We start from the raw sequence: 6,299 nt of genomic DNA on the forward strand, positions 1-6,299 counted from the left end.
GCTCCCTTTGAAATTGGTCTGACCAGTCCCAGACAAAAACAAAAATAAAAATACTGGAAAAACTCAGCAGGTCTGACAGCATCTGCGGAGAGGAACACAGTTAACGTTTCGAGTCCGTATGACTCTTCAACAGAACTAAGGAAAAATAGAAAAGAGGTGAAATAATAAGCTGGTTTAAGTGGGGGGTGGGACAAGTAGAGCTGGATAAAGGGCCAGTGATAGGTGGAGATAACCAAAAGATGTCACAGACAAAAGGTCAAAGAGGTGTTGACGGTGGTGATATTAGTTAAGAAATGTGCTAATAGGTGACATTAAAGGTAGAAAGCAGGACGAGCAAGGTACAGATAGCCCTAGTGGGGGGTGGGGTGGGGGGAAGGGATCGAAATAGGCTAAAAGGTAGAGATAAAATAATGGATGGAAATACATTTAAAAATAATGGAAATAGGTGGGAAAAGAAAAAGCTATATAAATTATCGGAAAAAAGGGGGATCGGAAAGGGGTTGGGAATGGAGGAGAGAGTTCATGATCTAAAGTTGTTGAACTCAATATTCAGTCTGGAAGGCTGTAAAGTGCCTAGTCGGAAGATGAGGTGCTGTTCCTTCAGTTTGCGTTGAGCTTCACTGGAACATTGCAGCAGGCCAAGGACGGACATGTGGGCATGAGAGCAGGGTGGAGTGTTAAAATGGCAAGCGACAGGGCGGCCTGGGTCATGCTTGCGGGCAGATTCTCAGCGGATGCTGTCAGACCTGCTGAGTTTTTCCAGGTATTTTTATTTTTGTTTTTGTTTTGGATTTCCAGCATCCGCAGTTTTTTGCTTTTATCTGACCAGTCCCAAGTTGTCTGTTCATAGCTCCTGAGGCATCACGAGGTGTGACATTCCCGAAAGTGAGAGGAGAATTCTTTTGCTCTGGAGACTGCTGGGGATAACTCCCAGACAGAGGGTCAACCATGTTTGTTCAGCAGAGAAGTCCAGTTTAAAAATAAGAAATAGCAATAAGGGTCAAGTTTTAAATATGCAGTGTTGTGTTTATGTTCCGTGTCAGTGGGACCCAACGCCTAGTTAATGCCTCACAGTTAAAGATTTCTAACCAGCAGAAACAGCCTCCCTCTCATTCAAAACAAAAACAAAATTACCTGGAAAAACTCAGCAGGTCTGGCAGCATCGGCGGAGAAGGAAAAGAGTTGACGTTTCGAGTCCTCATGACCCTTCAGTTCTGCTGAAGGGTCATGAGGACTCGAAACGTCAACTCTTTTTCTTCTCCGCCGATGCTGCCAGACCTGCTGAGTTTTTCCAGGTAATTTTGTTTTTGTTTTGGATTTCCAGCATCCGCAGTAGTTTTTTGTTTTTATCCCTCTCATTCAGTTCTCTAATATTACAACCTTTCTTTTGTGAGTGGCTGTACTTTTGAAGATTATGGGTTCAGATCTCATATCTTTACACTATGCAGTATTGAACAGAGCTGTGGCGAGTGTAAAAGATCCCATGGCACTATTTGAAGAGGGAAAGGGACTACTACTGTCCTGATCCTTTTTCCCAACCAACACCAGCAGAACAGGTTAATTGGTCATTATTCATTTTACTTTTGTGGGACTTTGTGTTGTAAAGTTCAGCCAAAGCTAGACTTTTCTCTTCATTCCTCATTAACCTTTCCTTTTATCACTCCTCATCTGCCTTTTACTTCTCTTCAATTCCCCCCTATTTCTCAGTTTTCTTCTTTATCCAATCCTTTTTATAAATCTAATTTTTGTACTAATCTTGACCATGGATACCTTCCTCCCAGCACTTCAATCCCAACTAAAATGTGTGCAACCTGTATCAGAATCATGTTCTTGTGCATTTTTCCAACCAATTATTCTGGTCTCCTTTTACCCCACTGAACTTGGCTGATATCTAGCCCAATGCCTTCACTTTGGTTTCCTCTTTATCTTCAATGTGACGAATACTATTAAATTCTGGTTTTCCAGGTCTCAGATTTCTAGTCCTGTACTGTTGTCCAGGCCAGATCTACCACTTGGGTCTGTCTCTCTTCAGCTTGCAATGTACTTATTAAAGAAACAGTCTTTTTTTGTTTTTGAGGACCTGTTATAAAATGCTAGTAAAATCAAATTTCAAGTACGCAGTATTGACCTCCACACCGCCTGAAACGTTGAGACTATACAGAGAGTACAACACTGATTCAATAAGATGCTGCCTGGTTTGAGGGAATGCAAATACAAAGGACACAGGAGAATACAAGTTAATTTGGAGGCGTTAATCTACGAAGGAGTGAGACGGTAGATAGAAACCGTACTAGAAACAGTAGATAGTCTAGATTTAGGTCAGGGGGCAGGAGAAACATATTTGCACAGAGATTTGCGAGATGGAATACACTACCTGAGTTGGTAGTTTCAGCAGAGATTGGCAATATTTAGGAACAGATTAGGTAGCTGGTTGAAGGAAAAGGAGTAAAGGAATATGGAAGCAGGCTGGGCATCTGAGATTAAGACATTACTTGTGTGGGAGAGCTGAATGACATGTTTTCTATTTTGTAATTTCTATATAATTCCTCCCCATTCTAACCGCATGTGCTTGTCCTAGCCCAGTATATCTATTCAAGTGCGCCATAATTACAGGTCTGTTACCACTGCGCATTGATCCCTGGTGGTGAGGATAACAGGATGACTTCTAGTATGGTACTGCATCCTGCCACCCCTGGATCTTGAATGTGCGTGTGCGTATTACTGAGAGTTACACCAATCAATACTTCCTACAAGAGGGGCGGAAGTCTGATCTCGGGCTCTGGGTTTCTGAGCCATCTTTGCATCAGGCTCTTGTTGGAGTTTTTGGTGCTGGGTGTAAACATTGGTTCACTGCTGGGGAGCCATACTACTGTCTTAGTTTCTGAAAGACTGTCAGCTATCCAAAAGGTAACTGGTGCTGTTGGCCTAAAGCAGCAAGAGTCACACTAGTGCTACAGCACATTTAGACATTGACATCTGAGGCCACCTGCTGTCCAGTTTAAGAACCCATGATCTAAGGCACATTTATTAGGTGCAGACATAGTCAGAGCTCTGACCTGCATGTACCTGTCGTCTCTTCATCCCAGAATTTGAATGGCCCCTGTTACTGTCAAATGAGGGCCTCTGCTTTTCACCAGCTTCCAGCAGTTGGTCAGGTTGTTGCCTTTATGTTGGTGTGTCAGTGGCAGAAGATGAGGCTGTTGCTTCCAGCTTTTTAACAATATAAAATCATCCTGGGTCAAAGTGTACTGTATGTTATATAAAACAGGCATTGTGGGTTATCCGGCACACAGCTCACTGTCATCACTAACACAAGGGGGTGGGACTTTTGTCTTATCATGAATTATTTACAATATACCAGTACACACTGTAAAATCACAAACAGAATGCTCCTGTTGTGCAGAGGCAATGGACCATTTCAGTGGTTCACTCACCTATGATGGATGCTGATTGTACCTTGCAGGAAGCTGTTAATAGTGTGTGTATTTTCTTTTCCAAGGCTGTGTTTCTTTGTATCGCGACACGAGGGGCAGCATTTCCTGCACATGCTCAGTGACAGTCTGTGTCAGCTGCTGCATTAGGATTAACAAGTTGGCTTGACACAGACTAACAATGCTGTGCAGTCCTTAACCTATTGCAAGTTCTTGTATCCACTTTACATATCATTTATCAACTGCTCCCTCTAAAATGTTCTTCTGACAAACCAGTAAATGATGGAGATATATAACGAAATTTCAGTTTGTGATTCCAACTTCCAGTGAACTTAGACGATTGTAATTTTTGATTTTAAAAGTTAATAGTTTATTTTCACATATAGGATTTGAAACATTGCCCCTGGGGTTAAGAGTCTGGTTATCATTCCAACTGAGCCATCTGAGCTGAGGGTCTGTCTGCACAAAGCCCTAACACACTGGGGTAAAATAGCATTGAAATAAACTCATTTATTTTGTTTACTTTCATGGTCTGATTTATTATGGATTGTGGCAAGTTAATTAATGTCCTGTGTGGGGGATTTGATCCCTCTGTAGCTGCAGCCATTTCTCTACCTTCATCATTGCAGAGCTTTAATACGTTCATTGCCAATCACAGCACTAACACTCATTCAATGGTGATGTAAAAAGGCAGCTTTACAAAACCCAATTTCATGCAGTATTTCAGATATAGAAAAATTCAACCCTGCCACTAGTGTCATGCACTGTGGGTCAAGTACACGTTTGTACTTTTGGTGGGTGACTGGAATGAATGATTTTTCCCATCAGGACTTTGTTCACCCTCAATAGTGCATTGTGGACAGGGTGAACTCATTCCTAGCTGACCGCTCACATCCCAAGCAACACTGCATGGGTTGATGATGACTCCAGCTCATCTGGTTGTTCCTGAATATGTGTGGGTGTGTGTGTCTCTGTCCCTTGATGGACGGAGTGGGGTTTGTGTGCATCTGCTCGGGGGTTGGTGGAGGTGGGTGTGTGTGTGTGTGTGTCTCGCTCGGGGGTTGGTGGGGTGTGTGTGTCTCGCTCGGGGGTTGGTGGAGGTGTGTGTGTGTGTGTGTGTCTCGCTCGGGGGTTGGTGGAGGTGTGTGTGTGTGTGTGTGTGTGTGTGTGTGTGTGTGTCTCGCTCGGGGGTTGGTGGAGGGGGGTGTGTGTGTGTGTGTCTCGCTCGGGGGTTGGTGAAGATGTGTGTGTGTGTGTCTCGCTCGGGGGTTGGTGGAGGGTGTGTGTGTGTGTGTGTGTGTCTCGCTCGGGGGTTGGTGGAGGTGTGTGTGTGTGTGTGTGTGTGTGTGTGTGTGTGTCTCGCTCGGGGGTTGGTGGAGGTGTCTGTGTCTGTGTGTCTCGCTCGGGGGTTGGTGGAGGGGTGTGTGTGTGTGTCTCGCTCGGGGGTTGGTGGAGGGTGTGTGTATCTGTGTGTGTGTGTGTGTCTCGCTCGGGGTTTGGTGGAGTGTGTGTGTGTGTGTGTGTCTGTGTGTGTGTGTGTCTCGCTCGGGGGTTGGTGGAGGGTGTGTGTGTGTGTGTGTGTGTGTGTGTCTCGCTCGGGGGTTGGTGGAGGGTGTGTGTGTGTGTGTGTGTGTGTGTCGCTGGGGGGTTGGTGGAGGTGTGTGTGTGTGTGTGTGTGTGTCTCGCTCGGGGGTTGGTGGAGGGGTGTGTGTGTGTGTGTGTGTGTGTCTCGCTCGGGGGTTGGTGGAGGGGTGTGTGTGTGTGTGTGTGTGTCTCGCTCGGGGGTTGGTGGAGGGGGTGTGTGTGTGTGTGTGTCTCGCTCGGGGGTTGGTGGAGGTGTGTGTGTGTGTGTGTGTGTGTGTTTGTGTGTCTCGCTCGGGGGTTGGTGGAGGGTGTGTGTGTGTGTCTCGCTCGGGGGTTGGTGGAGGGTGTGTGTGTGTGTCTCGCTCGGGGGTTGGTGGAGGGTGTGTGTGTGTCTCGCTCGGGGGTTGGTGGAGGGTGTGTGTGTGTGTGTCTCGCTCGGGGGTTGGTGGAGGTGTGTGTGTGTGTGTGTGTGTGTGTGTGTGTCTCGCTCGGGGGTTGGTGGAGGGTGTGTGTGTGTGTGTCTCGCTCGGGGGTTGGTGGAGGGTGTGTGTGTGTGTGTCTCGCTCGGGGGTTGGCGGAGGGGGTGTGTGTGTGTGTGTGTGTCTCGCTCGGGGGTTGGTGGAGGGTGTGTGTGTGTGTGTGTGTGTGTGTGTGTCTCGCTCGGGGGTTGGTGGAGGGGGTGTGTGTGTGTGTGTGTGTGTCTCGCTCGGGGTTTGGTGGAGGGTGTGTGTGTGTGTGTGTGTGTGTGTGTGTGTGTGTGTGTCTCGCTCGGGGTTGGTGTGTGTGTGTCTCGCTTGGGGGTTGGTGGAGGTGTGTGTGTGTGTGTGTCTCGCTCGGGGGTTGGTGGAGGGTGTGTGTGTGTGTCTCGCTCGGGGTTGGTGGAGGGTGTGTGTGTGTGTCTCGCTCGGGGGTTGGTGGAGGTGTGTGTGTGTGTGTGTGTGTGTGTCTCGCTCGGGGGTTGGTGGAGGTGTGTGTGTGTGTGTGTCTCGCTCGGGGGTTGGTGGAGGTGTGTGTGTGTGTGTGTGTGTGTGTGTGTGTGTCTCGCTCGGGTGTGGTGGAGGTGTGTGTGTGTGTGTGTGTGTGTGTCTCGCTCGGGGGTTGGTGGAGGTGTGTGTGTGTGTGTCTCGCTCGGGTGTTGGTGGAGGTGTGTGTGTGTGTGTGTGTGTGTGTGTGTGTGTGTGTGTGTGTGTGTGTGTGTCGCTCGGGGGTTGGTGGAGGGTGTGTGTGTGAGTGTGAGTGTGTGTGTGTCTCGCTCGGGGGTTGGTGGGGTGTGTGTGTGTGTGT

At 47.7% G+C, this 6,299-nt stretch overlaps 1 protein-coding gene across 4 annotated transcripts in view; it reads left to right on the forward strand.

Moving 5' to 3' along the window:
- Positions 1-6,299, forward strand: part of llgl2 (LLGL scribble cell polarity complex component 2) — a 144,400-nt gene that overhangs the window by 38,729 nt on the left and 99,372 nt on the right. The gene's annotated exons all lie outside the window — the stretch shown is intronic.

This window comes from Cetorhinus maximus, chromosome 24 (genome assembly GCF_964194155.1).
Source record: "Cetorhinus maximus chromosome 24, sCetMax3.hap1.1, whole genome shotgun sequence".
Classification (NCBI taxonomy): Eukaryota; Metazoa; Chordata; class Chondrichthyes; order Lamniformes; family Cetorhinidae; genus Cetorhinus; species Cetorhinus maximus.